Source organism: Bombina bombina, chromosome 2 (genome assembly GCF_027579735.1).
Source record: "Bombina bombina isolate aBomBom1 chromosome 2, aBomBom1.pri, whole genome shotgun sequence".
Classification (NCBI taxonomy): Eukaryota; Metazoa; Chordata; class Amphibia; order Anura; family Bombinatoridae; genus Bombina; species Bombina bombina.
In genome coordinates this window covers 913,504,930-913,523,319 of record NC_069500.1, presented here as the reverse complement: position 1 = coordinate 913,523,319, position 18,390 = coordinate 913,504,930, and positions in this window count along the sequence as shown.

The following is an 18,390-nucleotide window of genomic DNA, read 5'->3' as shown; positions in this document are numbered from 1 at the left end:
GTAAACTCCCCCCCCCCCCCCCCCCCCCCGTATAGGACAAGAAAAGTAAGCACTGCAGAAAAACATCCTCAGCACTCTGAGTAACTAAGAAAATCTGAACTGCTGCGTAACTAAACTCCTATTGCACAGCAGAAAACCTGAAGATAGAGGAATAGCGATAACCCAATACAGCAGCACGCCACAGTGGTCAACTTTTCCCCCTAATATGTAAGAAGCTGGTGCACACTATAAATAACCTAAATAAATAAAAGTAATAAAGACCAGAGTGCTAAGGCTGATAAATAAGTGCTTATCCGACATGGGAGAGTGTCACAGTAGAATGCGCCTTGCCTTCTCCACTGGTATGTAAGAAGCCAGTGCACGCTGTAAAAAGGCAAGAGGAAAATGCTAATACAAAGTGCTATAGACAAAATCACAATTATTTCCTGAAATAAAATAAAATCAGAGCCAAACAGCAGAGTACCTATAAAAAAAACACAGGCTCAGCTAAGGGAAGTGTTTAAAATGTAATTTTGAGCCCAAGGGAAACAGCCTTCAGCCGAAACAAAAATAAAGTGTGGTACCCATTGCCCCCTAGAAATCTCAATTAACATGTAGACAGTAATACATAGAGATAGATTATGAATGGAGCGCTATTTATCTCTCCTGCTGTCAGGGTCCTTACTGTTTGTCGAGTGTGGAGCTCCCGTCGGTCTGTCTTGGCGGTTCGTCTCGGCGTTTCATGTGGAGAGACGCCTAGACCAGTCTGACTAGCATTTATATTTACAGCTCTCTAGGTGCACGTGGCCGTATGCTGCCTAGATTTAAAGGGCCAGTCACTAATTGTAGGAACTCCCACCTGGAGGGCGCAGGTGTGGGAGTCCCTATAAAAGGCTACCTCTGCTATGATACTTGTGTATGCATACCTTGCTGCTGAGACCAAGCACCTCTGCTATGATACCTGTGTATGCATACCTTGCTGCTGAGACCAAGCATCTTTGCTGTGATCCCTGTTATGCTTACCCTGCTCCTGAAACAAAGCATCTCTGCTGTGATACTTGTGTATGCTTACCTTGAAACTAAGCATTTCTGCTGTGATACCTGTGTATACCCTGCTCTTGAAACCAAGCATCTCTGCTTTGATACCTGTGTATGCTTACCCTGCTCCTGAAACTAAGCATCTCTGCTATGATACCTGTATATGCTTACCCTGCTCCTAAAACCAAGCATCTCTGCTGTGATAATTCTGGTGTGTTATTTCACCAACTTGTGTCAGTGTTTTCATATGGACTTTTAAAAGAGACCTCACCAACAGAACACGCTGGGTAGTCTATGTTTTTGAGAGACTTATGCCTAAAGTGTTCTTTTGTAAAATACTTTTGTCTGACTATTATCAGGTTGGATTAAGACCTCATATTGCTTTACCTGTTGTTTCCTTACAGTACTTCAGTAAAGTTTGTTCAAGAAAATACTTACTTTGTTTCCATTCCTGCATACTGAGTTCCACACAGCTCCCCTCACCCTCACATCTGCTCACTTGCTAACTCTGCTTGATGGAGGCTTTTTGCGCGCATCAGGTAGCATGTGTATTACAAGTTGAAAGTGAAAAGCTTTTGCACAAACTCTAACCTGACAAGCGCAAAAATTCGAACTTCGAATATCGCGACCACGTTAACTTATTCCCCCATAGACTTGATGGAGCATGAAAAGTAGAAGAAAACCTAACATTCTACTCGTGCGCAAACCCAATAGCGGTTTCTCAAGTGTGCTAACCCGACATGAAATATGCATATTTCACATTCCAATGTCCTTCACATAGAAGAATATGTTCTATTTATTCTTACATACATATTTCTAAATATCTGATGTTTTTTTTGTAAAATATCTATCTATCTATCTCTTTATATATATATATAAATATATTATATATATAGGGAGTGCAGAATTATTAGGCAAATTAGTATTTTGACCACATCATCCTCTTTATGCATGTTGTCTTACTCCAAGCTGTATAGGCTCGAAAGCTTACTACCAATTAAGCATATTAGGTGATGTGCATCTCTGTAATGAGAAGGGGTGTGGTCTAATGACATCAACACCCTATATCAGGTGTGCATAATTATTAGGCAACTTCCTTTCCTTTGGCAAAATGGGTCAAAAGAAGGACTTGACAGGCTCAGAAAAGTCAAACATAGTGAGATATCTTGCAGAGGGATGCAGCACTCTTAAAATTGCAAAGCTTCTGAAGCGTGATCATCGAACAATCAAGCGTTTCATTCAAAATAGTCAACAGGGTCGCAAGAAGCGTGTGGATAAACCAAGGCGCAAAATAACTGCCCATGAACTGAGAAAAGTCAAGCATGCAGCTGCCAAGATGCCACTTGCCACCAGTTTGGCCATATTTCAGAGCTGCAACATCACTGGAGTGCCCAAAAGCACAAGGTGTGCAATACTCAGAGACATGGCCAAGGTAAGAAAGGCTGAAAGACGACCACCACTGAACAAGACACACAAGCTGAAACGTCAAGACTGGGCCAAGAAATATCTCAAGACTGATATTTCTAAGGTTTTCTGGACTGATGAAATGAGAGTGAGTCTTGATGGGCCAGATGGATGGGCCCGTGGCTGGATTGGTAAAGGGCAGAGAGCTCCAGTCCAACTCAGACGTCAGCAAGGTGGAGGTGGAGTACTGGTTTGGGCTGGTATCATCAAAGATGAGCTTTTCGGGTTGAGGATGGAGTCAAGCTCAACTCCCAGTCCTACTGCCAGTTTCTGGAAGACACCTTCTTCAAGCAGTGGTACAGGAAGAAGTCTGCATCCTTCAAGAAAAACATGATTTTCATGCAGGACAATGCTCCATCACACGCGTCCAAGTACTCCACAGCGTGGCTGGCAAGAAAGGGTATAAAAGAAGAAAATCTAATGACATGGCCTCCTTGTTCACCTGATCTGAACCCCATTGAGAACCTGTGGTCCATCATCAAATGTGAGATTTACAAGGAGGGAAAACAGTACACCTCTCTGAACAGTGTCTGGGAGGCTGTGGGTGCTGCTGCACGCAATGTTGATGGTGAACAGATCAAAACACTGACAGAATCCATGGATGGCAGGCTTTTGAGTGTCCTTGCAAAGAAAGGTGGCTATATTGGTCACTGATTTGTTTTTGTTTTGTTTTTGAATGTCAGAAATGTATATTTGTGAATGTTGAGATGTTATATTGGTTTCACTGGTAAAAATAAATAATTGAAATGGGTATATATTTGTTTTTTGTTAAGTTGCCTAATAATTATGCACAGTAATAGTCACCTGCACACACAGATATCCCCCTAAAATAGCTAAAACTAAAAACAAACTAAAAACTACTTCCAAAAATATTCAGCTTTGATATTAATGAGTTTTTTGGGTTCATTGAGAACATGGTTGTTGTTCAATAATAAAATTAATCCTCAAAAATACAACTTGCCTAATAATTCTGCACTCCCTGTATATATATATATATATATATATATATATATATATATATATATATATATATATATATATATATATATAGGTATAGATATATACATATATATATAAGAATATTTATTTGAAATAAATAGATCATATTCCACTATGTGAAGAACATTTGAATGTGAAATATTTACAGTAAATACACAGTTAAACACTTTATTAAATATTAATATTGCATAAATATGATTTTTCATGTTTTCAGCTACTTGACAGCAAAGAGCTCCAATGAACTTATATATGTCTATATGTGTGTACATATGTATTTATGTGTTTATATGTGTAAAAATGTCTGTACATATATACATGATTTTAAGCACAGATGTTGTGAGCAAACGGTAATATCCTCTGAGGAAGAAGTGACGAAAGTGTTTAACCCTTCGAAACGTGTCAGGATTTTAGAACGTTTGCATATACTAATTGTAAGCTGTTTAGTTTTAGGCATTGTACTACGATGTATGTTATGGCATAAAGGCTCAAGATTACCTCATATGTCATTGAGGGCATTTATTGTAAGCACATTTTATTACAAATAAAGCTGTTGTGTATACTATACAAAGTTGCATTATTCTCTGCCTTTTTTTTCTTTTACATGCCAGAACGCCCAAGAACGGCTTGCAAGTTTGGACTTAGCACCAGCATCACATTTCAACACGACCATCCACTGTGATCCTGAGGGACTCTCCATGCACTTTGCGGCACTTAGCTCATTCGATTGAGGTTAAGGGGTGTAAGTAGACTCCCAAAGGGATCCGTTGTATAGAGCTGTTAACCTATTCATCATTTTTTTGTCTTTTTATAACAAACTTTTTAAGAACTGTGTGTGCTAAAAGCATTACCATTATTATATACAGACTTCTATGTTTCTGAGAAGATTGTATTTTGACAACTGACCTAATTTCATTGGTACCAACACCGGATAAGCAAAGTATCCTTTATTTGCAGTGCAGCTAATTTTTGTAATTTTATTGAAACGCATTGCTGCACATTCAAGTACATCACTTTGGAATAAGCTTTGTTATATATCTGTGTACATTTCTTTAGATTACGTTTTGTAGTACTATTATTTAACCCTACTATAGGATTTATACACGTACGGATAGATGAATTATATATATGCACATTGTTGAAATGATAAGCACAGAGCCCATCCACGACTCAAGGTGAATCAGATACAATTTATTTTGAGCATATAAATCATTGCACTTACAAGAAGGTTCAAATAATAATGCCTTGATAAAAACAGGTCTGAAAAGACAGCTCAGGAAAGTAAGTTCATACAAGATTCGACTGGAAACCGTCCGTCCACTCCACCTGTAGGTCCCTGGCTTGATGTCTTTTCCCCGTGCTTTTCTCAGTCCCATTGCGGCTACTTGTAATAATAGCGGATGTCCTACCAAGCCTTTCTCCCGTCTACGCATTTCGTCCTCCTCTCTAGGACTTTTTCAAGACTCTGAAAGAGGCTGATAATTCTCAGTGTGATCCTCTCTTATATACCCATTAGCCGCTCCTCCTACGTAATGTGTACTGACGCGGCTATTGTTTACATACACACCCCCAGTTGACACGTGTGTTGGAGATACAACAATTAATTGATTTTTCAAACTTCCATTGTGACAGCCTTATACGTCACGCTATGTGAATGCTAAGCGATAGTAATCGCACCTGTTTGAAAATGCTAAAAAGATGGTTATTATCCTACAAAATATGACACAGTACATTATATTTAAAATTGCAAGATATGTCTTAATGTATTATTTTTTAATATATATTATTTTTTTAAAAATGGCATACTAATCAGCCATAATAATAAATACAAACAAATTAAAAAATTGCTCATATTCTTTTGTGGCGGATAGATGTTTGTCACAAATTTCATATTAACATCCTAATATAACCGTTTATCAAATAATTCTTCATTCAAAGCACATTATACACGATATTTCATCCAAAAAAACGACATGTAATATACAATTTAAACTATTTTCTAAAAATTAATTTATTAGAAAAATTCTTTTATATTAAAAATAATTAAAAATGTATTATTGAAATTTATTTTTAAGAATTCCATATTAAAAACCTCATCATGCACATTGTTGATATCTATGTAAGCGTCTAGTATATACACCAGGGGTGTTTCTCTATTAATATTACTATTGTTTGTTGGCACTTATTTGGTACATCCTTATAGACCTTTAACAAACATATATTTTGTTTAATACAGCATCCCACTAAATGGGTATCATATCTCAATAGTGACTGCGCCATTGGTTTACAACACATGCTTCTTTTTTCTCCACATACTGTATATACATATACATATTTAGACATATATATATATATATATACATATATATATATATATATATATATATATATATATATATGTTTGTATTTCTATGTTAAAGCCCTTAGCATTCCTTTTTCTTCCCTAACACCTGAGACCTCCTATCTTTGAGCCTTATAACTTTTTATTGCAATTTTGTTTTAAGCATTTTTATTAGACAGTGTTATTATAAATGTAACTGTACTTTTAAATGTAATTTTGATGTGTTGTGTGCAGCTTTCTAGTCAAGTATAACAATTAACTAGAGCTCTGGAGTCACTCTGACCTGATGCGCGTTAAATTCAATTGTCCTCGAGCTAATACGTTTACTTTCAACCTGTAATACACTTGCTACTTCAGATGTGTGCAAAAAGCCGCGATAAACCCCTATTTGTTTGTGCGCAACTGTTAGCGTGCACTCCTAATCTAGCCCATAATGTTTAGTGAGATAATGGTTGCTACAAAAAGGTCCCCTAGCTATGATGTATCATTACAAATATACCTGCTAATAGTCTGTGTGCTATGTAAGTAACAAAATAATCATACTTACCTTTCAAGCACCCAGTTCACTGTGCTTACCAGCTGCAGAAATTAATGCATTCAGTAGATACCCCATCCAGTGCTGAACACATTAGAGCAGAGGATGTAAGTGAGTAGTATACCCATAACCTATCAGACGAAGGCTAAGGGTCCAGTCCCTGAAACACCTGTGACTATCTCCATCACTGGGAGTAATTGTGTCACTGCCCCATACTCGAGTCTCCCCTCTGTCTATCAGTAGCAGCTCTCTGAGTGGGAAAATCAGGCCTTAACTCAGTCTGAGAACCCCTCTCAATGAAAAATCTTGGGAGGCAGATTTCATTTTAAACTGGCATACCAGTGAGGTGGGAGGAATAAAATGCTCTTGAGAATTTTGGAAATTTTGCCTCTTCCTAGTGGTCGGTAGTTAAATCCCATGCAAAATGGATCATGGACTCCCACCACCTTATGAAAGAAAAGCCATTTACAAAATTGAAGTTAAATATATGCTGTCTGTTACTTATCTTTTAATTAATTTAATATTTATCTTTCCTTTTAATAATCTATATTTATATCTATGTAGGTAATAATTTCTTAATACATTTTTCCATCAAGTGTGTTATTTTGGACACTTATCCTACCACTATTGCAATCCAAATAAAAACAGATTTTCCTAGCTACACTTGAATACAGGATCCAGTTTGGCTTTAATCTTTAGCTGCTAAGGACAAAAAAATGTTTCCATTTATGTAATACTAGTCCTAAAGCCTGTGTATACGGGCCATTTTTTGCAGTACAGCGGTCCCACCCCTTGCTCTCTCTCTCCCCCCTCTCTTTTGCTCTCTCTTTCCCCCCTCTCTTTTGTTCTCCTCCTCCTCTTTTTCTCTCTCTCCCCCCTCTCTTTTGTTCTCTCTTTCCCCCTCTCTTTTGCTCTCTCTTTCCCCCTCTCTTTTGCTCTCTCTCCCCCCTCTTTTTCTCTCTCCCCCTCTTTTGCTCTCTCTCCCTCCTCTTTTGCTCTCTCTCTCCCCTCTTTTGCTCTCTCTCCCCCCTCTTTTGCTCTCCCTCCCTCTTTTTCTCTCTCTCCCCCCTCTCTTTTGTTCTCTCTTTCCCCCCTCTCTTTTGCTCTCTCTCTCTCCCCCTCTTTTTCTCTCTCTCCCCCTCTTTTGCTCTCTCTCCCTCCTCTTTTGCTCTCTATCCCCTCTCTTTTGCTCTCTCTCCCCTCTCTTTTGCTCTTTCTCTCCCCTCTCTTTTGCTCTCTCTCCCCCCTCTTTTGCCCCCCCCCCTCTTTTGCTCTCTCCCCTCTCTTTTGCTCTCTCCCCCCCTCTTTTGCTTTCTCTCCCCCCTCTTTTGCTCTCTCCCCCTCTTTTGCTCTCTCTCCCCCTCTTTAGCCCCCTCTTTTGCTCTATCTCCCCCTTTTTGCTCTCTCTACCCCCTCTTTTGCTCTCTCTCTCTCCCTTCTTCTGCTCTATTTCCCCCCTCTTTTGCTCTCTCCCCCTTATTTGCTCTCTCCCCCCTCTTTTGCTCACTCCCCTCTCTTTTGCTCTTTCTATCCCCCCTCTTTTGCTCTTTCTCTCCCCCTCTTTTGCTCTTTCAACCCCCCTTTTTTTTTGCTTTCCCCCTCTTTTGCTCTTCCCTCTTTTGCTCTTTTTCCCCCCTCTTTTGCTGTCTCCCCCTCTTTTGCTCTGTCTCCCCCCCCTCTTTTGCTCTCTCCCCCTCTTTTGCTCTCTCTCCCCCATCTTTTTGCTCTCTCCCCCCCTGTTTTGCTCTCTCTCCCCCCTCTTTTGCTCTCTCTCCCCCTCTATACCACCTCTTTTGCTCTCTCTCCCCTCTCTTTTGCTCTCTCTCCCCCATCTTTTTGCTCTCTCTCCCCCTCTTTTGCTCTCTCTCCCCCCTTTTTTGCTCTTTCTCCCCCTCTATCCCCCCTCTTTTGCTCTCTCTCCCTTCTCTTTTGCTCTCTCTCCCCCTCTTTTGCCCTCTATCCCCCCTCTTTTTCTCTCTCTCCCCCCTCTTTTTCTCTCTCTCCCCTCTCTTTTGCTCTCTCTCTCCCCCCTCTATTGCTCACGCCCCCCTCTTTTCCTCACTCTCCCCCCTCTTTTGTTCTCTCTCCCCTCTATTTTACTCTTTCTCCCCCTCTTTTGCCCTCTCTCCCCTCTCTTTTGCTCTTTCTCCCCCCCTCTTTTGCTCTCTCCCCCCTCTTTTGGTCTCTCCCTCCTCTTTTTTCTCTCTCTCCCCCCTCTTTTGCTCTCTCTCCTCCCTCTATCCTCTCTCTTTTGCTCTCTCTACCCTCTCTTTTGCTCTCTCACCCCTCTCTTTTGCTCTCTCCTGCCTCTTTTTTGCTCTCTCTCCCCCCTCTTTTGCTCTCTCTCCCCCATCTTTTTGCTATCTCTCCCCCCTCTTTTGCTCTCTCTCCCCCCCTCTTTTGCTCTCTCTCCCCTCTCTTTGGCTCTCTCTCCCCCTCATTTGCTCTCTCTCCCCCCTCTTTTGCTCTCTCTCCCCTCTCTTTTGCTCTCTCTCCCCCCCTCTTTTGCTCACCCCCCTCTTTTGCTCACTCTCCCCCTCTTTTGTTCTCTATCCCCTCTCTTTTGCTCTCTCTCCCCCCCTCTTTTGCTCTCTCTCCCCTTCTTTTGCTCTTTCTCCCCCCTCTTTTGCTCTCTCCCCCTCTTTTGGTCTCTCCCTCCTCTTTTTTCTCTCTCTCCCCCCTCTTTTGCTCTCTCTCCCCCTCTATCCTCTCTCTTTTGCTCTCTCTACCCTCTCTTTTGCTCTCTCACCCCTCTCTTTTGCTCTCTCCTGCCTCTTTTTTGCTCTCTCTCCCCCCCTCTTTTGCTCTCTCTCCCCATCTTTTTGCTATCTCTCCCCCTCTTTTGCTCTCTCTCCCCCCTCTTTTGCTCTCTCTCCCCTCTCTTTGGCTCTCTCTCCCCTCTCTTTTGCTCTCTCTCCCCCCTCTTTTGCTCTCTCTCCCCTCTCTTTTGCTCTCTCTCCCCCCTCTTTTACTCACCCACCTCTTTTGCTCACTCACCCCCCTCTTTTGTTCTCTCTCCCCTCTCTTTTGTTCTCTCTCCCCTCTCTTTTGCTCTCTCCCACTCTTTTTTTCTCTCTCCCCCTCTTTTTCTCTCTCTCCCCCTCTATCCTCTCTCTTTTGCTCTCTCTCCCCTCTCTTTTGCTCTCTCATCCCTCTCTTTTGTTCTCTCCTGCCTTTTTTGCTCTCTCTCCCCCTTCTTTTGTTCTCTCTCCCCTCTCTTTTGCTCTCTCCCCCCTCTTTTGCTCTCTCTCCCCCTCTTTTTTCTCTCTCTCCCCCCTCTTTTGCTGTCTCTCCCCCTCTATCCCCACTCTTTTGCTCTCTCTCCCCTCTCTTTTGCTCTCTCCCCCTCTCTTTTGCTCTCTCTTGCCTTTCTTTTTCTCTCTCTCCCCTCCCTTTTGTTCTCTCTCCCCTCTCTTTTGCTCCCACTCTTCCTCTTTTGCCCTCTCTCCCCTCTTTTGCTCTCTCTCCTCTCCCCCCTTTTTCGCTCTCTCTCTCTCTCTCTCCCTCTTTTGCCCTCTCTCCCCCTCTTGCTCTCTCTCTTCTCCCCCGTCTTTTGCTCTCTATCTCCCTCTTTTGCCCTCTCTCCCTCTCTTTTGCTCTCTCTCCTCTCCCTCCTCTTTTGCTGTTTCTCTCCTTCTTTTGCCCTCTCTCCCCCTCTTTTGCTCTCTCTCCTCACCTTCCTTTTTTTGCTCTCCCCCTCTCTTTTGCTCTCTATCCTCCCTCTCTTTTCCTCTTTCTCCTTCCTCTTTGTCGCTATATCTCGACCACGCCCACTCCAACCTGGCCACGCCCCCATCATGGATGCTTACATTGACCACGCCCCTTTACGCTCACACCAGCCATGCCTGTCGGCCATGCCCCCCACGGCTCTCCCGTCTGGCCATGCCCCCCACTACGGCGCTCATCCTCTCTGCTGCTCAAGGCCAGGTATGTTTGTCCTCGCACAGTCTCCACTGTGCATGACTGCATCTGACAAACATACCTGGCCTTTTATTATATAGGATGTATCCAGTATACTTTAGTTGGTAACACTGTCAAACACATTGTATCTTTTGCTCTCTCTCCCCTCTCTTTTGCTCTTTCTCCCCCCTCTTTTGCTCTCTCTCCCCCTCTTTTGGTCTCTCCCTCCTCTTTTTTCTCTCTCTCCCCCCTCCTTTGCTCTCTCTCCCCCTCTTTTGGTCTCTCCCTCCTCTTTTTTCTCTCTCTCCCCCCTCCTTTGCTCTCTCTCCCCCTCTATCCTCTCTCTTTTGCTCTCTCTACCCTCTCTTTTGCTCTCTCAGCCCTCTCTTTTGCTCTCTCCTGCCTCTTTTTTGCTCTCTCTCCCCCCTCTTTTGCTCTCTCTCCCCCATCTTTTTGCTATCTCTCCCCACTCTTTTGCTCTCTCTCCCCCCTCTTTTGCTCTCTCTCCCCTCTCTTTGGCTCTCTCTCCCCCCTCATTTGCTCTCTCTCCCCCCTCTTTTGCTCTCTCTCCCCTCTCTTTTGCTCTCTCTCCCCCCTCTTTTGCTCACCCCCCTCTTTTGCTCACTCTCCCCCTCTTTTGTTCTCTATCCCCTCTCTTTTGCTCTCTCTCCCCCTCTTTTGCTCTCTCTCCCCTCTCTTTTGCTCTTTCTCCCCCCTCTTTTGCTCTCTCCCCCCTCTTTTGGTCTCTCCCTCCTCTTTTTTCTCTCTCTCCCCCCTCTTTTGCTCTCTCTCCCCCTCTATCCTCTCTCTTTTGCTCTCTCTACCCTCTCTTTTGCTCTCTCACCCCTCTCTTTTGCTCTCTCCTGCCTCTTTTTTGCTCTCTCTCCCCCCTCTTTTGCTCTCTCTCCCCCATCTTTTTGCTATCTCTCCCCCCTCTTTTGCTCTCTCTCCCCCCTCTTTTGCTCTCTCTCCCCTCTCTTTAGCTCTCTCTCCCCCTCATTTGCTCTCTCTCCCCCCTCTTTTGCTCTCTCTCCCCCCTCTTTTGCTCTCTCTTCCCCCTCTTTTGCTCATCCACCTCTTTTGCTCACTCTCCCCCCTCTTTTGTTCTCTATCCCCTCTCTTTTGCTCTCTCTCCCGCCTCTTTTGCTCTCTCTCCCCTCTCTTTTGTTCTCTCTCCCCCCTCTTTTGCTCTCTCCCACTCTTTTTTTCTCTCTCCCCCTCTTTTGCTCTCTCTCCCCCTCTATCCTCTCTCTTTTGCTCTCTCTCCCCTCTCTTTTGCTCTCTCACCCCTCTCTTTTGTTCTCTCCTGCCTTTTTTGCTCTCTCTCCCCCTTCTTTTGTTCTCTCTCCCCTCTCTTTTGCTTTCTCCCCCCCTCTTTTGCTCTCTCTCCCCCTCTTTTTTCTCTCTCTCCCCCCCTCTTTTGCTGTCTCTCCCCCTCTATCCCCACTCTTTTGCTCTCTCTCCCCCTCTCTTTTGCTCTCTCCCCCCTCTCTTTTGCTCTCTCTTGCCTTTCTTTTTCTCTCTCTCCCCTCCCTTTTGTTCTCTCTCCCCTCTCTTTTGCTCCCACTCTTCCTCTTTTGCCCTCTCTCCCCTCTTTTGCTCTCTCTCTTCTCCCCCCTTTTTTGCTCTCTCTCTCTCTCTCTCTCTCTCTCCCTCTTTTTCCCTCTCTCCCCCTCTTGCTCTCTCTCTTCTCCCCCGTTTTTTGCTCTCTATCTCCCTCTTTTGCCCTCTCTCCCTCTCTTTTGCTCTCTCTCCTCTCCCTCCTCTTTTGCTGTTTCTCTCCTTCTTTTGCCCTCTCTCCCCCTCTTTTGCTCTCTCTCCTCACCTTCCTTTTTTTGCTCTCCCCCTCTCTTTTGCTCTCTATCCTCCCTCTCTTTTCCTCTTTCTCCTTCCTCTTTGTCGCTATATCTCGACCACGCCCACTCCAACCTGGCCACGCCCCCATCATGGATGCTTACATTGACCACACCCCTTTACGCTCACACCAGCCATGCCTGTCGGCCATGCCCCCCACGGCTCTCCCGTCTGGCCATGCCCCCCACTACGGCGCTCATCCTCTCTGCTGTTTAAGGCCAGGTATGTTTGTCCTCGCACAGTCTCCACTGTGCATGACTGCATCTGACAAACATACCTGGCCTTTTATTATATAGGATGTATCCAGTATACTTTAGTTGGTAACACTGTCAAACACATTGTATCTTGATAAGTATAGTGTATTATAACTGGTATACTTGATGATGATAAAAGTATTTTGACCTGTATTAATTAAATCTCCATAAAATTTTCAAATTGGAACACTATAAAAATAATAATCATATTTACTTACTTTATTTTAAAAGTGATAATATACTTTGTAGCTTGTTTTGATCCTTTACTGCAGTGTTTCTTAACCATGTTTCTCAAGTACCCCCAACAAGCCAGGTTTTCATTATACCTGAACTAGAACACAGGTGAAATAACCAGCTGATCAATAACCATGGTTACTAACCTGCTCTCACCAATCAGCTGATTATTTCACCTTTCTAGTTAGGATAGTATGAACATTTGGCCTGTACTTGAGGACCGCGGTTGAGAAACACTGCTTTACTACGCCCACTGTTGTTTTTTATTTTCACTACAGTAACGTGTATTGCGGTCCCACCTGTTCTACACGACAAACTCTGAGCATGCTCCTGATACTGAGTAATGAATTGAGCATGCGCAAAGCATTTCCTGAACGTCAGCAAAGTAAATAGGGAATCACAAGATTCATTGTTTACTTGTTGCTGCTATTTAGTCCTTGGCAAGTGAGAGATCGTACCCTTAGCAAAATCTCATGCACACACATATGTTGTTATCGGCTGGCTGAGTGTATTGCAGCAAGAAAAAGGCTAAGCACATGCATGGAACAAGTTAGAAAATGGCTGTTACTGAGATCAGTGAGCCGTACGGCAACAGATCCTATTGGATGTGAAACTCACATGACACAAAAATATAATGAAGGCCTGGGGGCTCATAGTACACCGTGACATACAGGATAGATTTTTAAACACTATTAAGGAGAAACTCAGCAGTAGTTGCATTGTAAAACATAGGCTCTGTCCGTGTAAAGTGAAAACACCATGACTTTAATATATCAATAACTGCATTTGTAATTGTATACCATGTAAAAATGTTTGCTAATTAATTCTTAAAGTTTTCATTGAGTTACCTTAATTTTCATGATGTAGTGTCAAAGCAAACTTTGAAGGTAAAGAATTAAGTACAATGCAAGCATTATGTAACCTCATAAGAAACTTGTACTAGGCAAGCATGTATTACAGAAGCATACAGTAGTTTCATAAGGTGCTTCAAGCACTTTGGGCTTTAATTTCCTGTGCACTTTATACCTCCTTGGAACAAAGCCACATTCTGACTCCTCATATTCACACATACTATTTGGAATCATGTCTTTACTGACAATTCAGGCTATAGACAATTGTATTGCGCCCCCCAGGGCAGCCACCAGTGGGTACTACAGCAGAGTGCTAATTGAGCATGGGAAATGTTATTACAAGGAGTAAAGTATTAGCATTTTAGAGGAATTCTGAGTGTGTACTAAACCACTATGCACTGTGTGAGACAGACTTGTCACTTTGTTTGTACAGTGTGTGCCTGAGTCAGACGGCAGATCACTTTCATTTGCAGAGGAGGTAGGAATTACTTAGCAAATGTTTTTTATTTCTTTGTGCAATTTAAGATTGTAACTTCAGTGTGGTAGTAGTTGTATGGTGGAGCCAGGGGTCCATAAAAACACATTTTTTTAGCAGCAGTGTATTTATGATTATTTGACAATGCTGTAGAAATTCTATATTTAAAACCATGCAGAAATGTTTCCTCCTCAATACACAAATGATATATATTACATTCCAGTTTACTGCCCCTTTATGCAAGGACTTTTCAGATACAAGGAGGCATTTTATCTAAGATTTTTACATCTGCATAACATGTTATACTCTCAGACTAAGATTGCTCAGTGTTGGAAATGAGACAGGTTAATTTAAAATTGTTCAGTTTACTCTACAGCTGACTTAATGTTGAAATTCATACCAACAAGCTTAAATCCTGCATTTAACCAGATCTAATGGTATGAGTACCACAGCTTATGGTTCCACCAAGACCATATAGAGTACAGCATTTTCAAAATCCACAAGTACAGCTGACAGATGGGAAAAATTGTAGACTATATTTGAAATGGTGCTCTTGGTTGGGGAAAATGGGGAAAATATCAAGCAAACATATGTCAACCTTTTAAAAGTACTTTTCTTCATCTAGCCATCTACCCAGATCATTAATGTACAATTTTGAATTCACAGAATTATTTTTGTTTGCACATTTACAAATATGATTCTTTAAAAAGTGATCTCTTAATTTCTGCATTTTTTTATCATGCATGTCACACACTGTTGATTTAGGGGATGCAATGTGCATAACTGTTTCCTCCTGTGAGTGTTTCTGTGGGTGTCTGTGTTTATGTCTTTGTGCTTTGGTTTGTGTCTCTATGAGTGTGTATGTATTTTTTTTCTGTTGGTATTTCTGTGAGGGTGGGTGTGTATGTCTTTGTGCTTTTTCTATGGGTGTCTCTGTGAGGGTGGGCGTGTGTTTGTCTTTGTGTATTTTCTCTGGATGCCTCTGTGAGGGTGGGTGTGTATGTCTGTGTTTTCTGTGGATGTCTCTGTGAGGGTGTGTGTGTGTGTAGGTATGTCTGTGTTTTCTGTGGATGTCTCTGTGAGGGTGTGTATTTTCTGAGGGTGTCTCTGTGAGGGTGTGTATGTATGTCTTTCTGTGTTTTCTGTGGGTGTCTCTGTGTGTGTGTTTATGTCTTTGTGTGTTTTCTGAGGCTGTCTCTGTTGGTGTTTCCTTGGGTGTATGTGCAAGTTTGAGTGTGTGTGTGTGTGTCCATTGTCTGTTCCTTTTTAGGACATTTTGACCTTACTACTGATTATTCACATCTTTCTACAGACTTTGAGACTAATGAGACCTTTCCGGAAGTCACCTAATCCACCATTTAACCTTTAAATTATTGTTTAGGCAGTTCAGGGCCCTCCCTTTCAGCCACTGCATGCTGTTGTCATTTATTTGGCATCTTCCTTTACAAAAAGATAATCAGAACTCCATATTTTGTTTTCTAAATCTCCTTTCTTTACAAAACTGTAGTCTACCTCATTACTTGTGAGGTCAATGTAAACAAGTGCTGAGTATCTGTTTGGGTGTCTGTGTCTGAGTGTGTTTCTTTGCGTGTCTGCTAGAGTGTCTATATGTGAATCCTTATGTGTGAGTGTGTGTTTCGGTGTATGAGTGTGTCTGTGTGTTTGTATGTTACTACCTTTACAACATTTCCAAGTTTAAATAGACACTTAAGAATAAAGTGCATATTCGTTTTAGTCACTTGGTCAAAAATTGCACATGTCAAAGGAGGGGGGGGGGCCCTGATCAATGGTTAAGTCAGGGGCCCCAAAATTTCTAGTGGCGGCCCTGGCGCCCCCTTTGGCATCCAAGCAATTTAATAATATTGCTCCTGGTTATGATTACATATATTGTTACTATCAACATAGAAATTTATCATTATCAACTTCATCTTTTGCTTTGGCCATACATTGTTTGTTTTAGTTAAAGTCTGTAAAAATTCCGGAGTAAACCCATTTGATACATTTGTTTCTTATTGTCTAATGGTCTCTGGTCTGGAGAGATTTTCTAATAAGTCTTGTCAGTAAAGAGAGGTCCCTCAAAGAGTTTTTAAGAAAGACACATTTTTAGTTCAAATGCTGTTTATCTAAAAATACATGGGGCTCTTAAAGTTTGTGTTTATTTATATATTACTGTTATATTGTTTATTGAGTCAATTATATTATTATTAAATTGTTTAATAATCCAAATAGTAACTATTCTATTTCATTAAAATGGATTAAAATTAGGAAAACACGACCTGAGTTTCCATACAATTACAATGGACATAAATTATGATACATTGGAACGAGGGAGCTATAGAAAATAGGCTATTTTCAAATAAGAGAATGAATTGTGCCCCCACCCCCAATAAATGTTAAAGGGACAGTCTACTTGAAAATTGTTATTGTTTAAAAAGACAGATAATCCCTTTTTTTACCCATTCCCCTGTTTTGCATAACTAACACTGTTATATTAATACACTTTTTACCTCTATGATTACCTTGTATCTAAGCCCCTGCAGACTGCCCCCTTATCGCAGTGCATTTTACAATCTTGTATTTTACCTAACCAGTGCTGGATAACCATTATCATTCTCCACGGGAGTAAGCACAATGTTATCTATATGGCACACACGAACTAGCACTGTCTGACTGTTGTGAAAAATTTAAATAGCTAATAAAAGCACTGAGATAAGGGGCAACCTGCAGAGGCTTAGAAACAGGCAAACTTAGAGTTTATAAAGTATATTAATATAATGGTATGTAATGAGTAGATGAGTAGTAAAGGCACAATGGGCAGATAGCTTGACAATCCTATGCTAATTCTAGCTATTACTCAGTATTGCATGTATATCTCTAATGTCTGGCACCTTCTGGGAAATGCAAAATTAAAATCTAATCTACAGCAAACCATTAAGAAAGATTCAAAACCATTATGAATAAACAAAGCAAAGTAACATATAACATTCTAAAATCAAATATTTGAATAAAAACCTTAACCCATTTGCTGTCTTTTCACACCACTGTGCTAAGCTGTCTTTGAGCTTTGTATCAGTGATCCCCTTTATGACTTATGTACTTAAGAATTTGGCCATTTAAATGGGTTGAACCTACATGAAGCACAAACCCTCTTATCTTATCTCACTATCTATATGCAAAGGTCTCCTATCATATATCTATTTATCTATCCTCTATATGGCTAAAAGTATATGACCATCCCACCTATATGAACTTGTTGGACATCCCATTCCAAAACAGCTGCCACTCTACTAAAAAAGCCTTTACATAATATTTTGGAGAGTGTCTGCAGGAATTTGTGCCCATTCAACCAAAAGGGCATTTGTGAAGTTAGATCCTGGTGTTGGACAAGAAAGTCTAGCTTACAATCAACATTTTACTTCATCCCAAAGGTGTTCATTGGGGTTGAGGTCACGGCTCTCTTGAAACCACTTAAGTTCCTCCACACCAAACTCATTAAACCATGTCTTCATGGTCCTCGCATTCTGGAACAGGAAAGGGACTTTGTCAAATGTGTTGCCACAGAATTGGAACCACCCAGTTGTCTAAAATGTATTTTGATCCTGTAGCAATAAAATGACCCTTAACTGGAACTAAGGAGCCTAGCCCAAACCCTGAAAAACATACTTGCATTACTATCCCTCCTCCACTAAACTTTACAGTAGGCACTCTACATTCCAGTTTTCATGGCATCCACCATACCCAGGTTCTTCCATCAGACTCCCAGATAGTAAATCGGAATTCATCACTCTAGAAAATGCATTTCCACTGCTCCAGAGTTCAGCGGTGGATCTTTAGCCAGTGATTGGCTTTTTGCATATTGATGTAAGGACTGTGAGCAGCTGCTTGGCCATGGAAACCCATTTCATGAAGCTCCAGACACACAGTTCTTGTGTTGAATTTGCTTCCAGGAGCAGTTTGAAACTCTGTATTAATTAATGCAACAGATGATACAATGTGTAACATCAATTGCTATTCAGAGAAACTAAAAATATAAGGAGTAGAGAAACTAGAAAAGGAATTATATGCTCACTCCAGAGAGTATTAAAAAGGGGCACTGTACTATGGGACAGAGACATTAAAATATATATTTCCCTATGTTCAATATAAGTATTGGTCTCACTGTGTATATAATAAAAGATAAAGATAAGATAAGGAGGATTTTGAGTAAACATAGAGAGATAAGGAAAATAGGTATGCTCTCCCTCAAGCTCAGCTCATTTGATTGGGTTGTATTTTCAATTGGCATAGAAAGCTATTTCATATATAAGAAAATTGAAACGGACACTTTAGACTTAAAGGTCCATAAAACACACTGAATTGCTAATACTATATTTAATTATTCCGAATATTTTGCACTTTTTATAGTTCTTGGGAGAGGTTAAAGTGCAGACTTCAGCATAACCCTGTAAATAGTGATGGATAATTAGTGT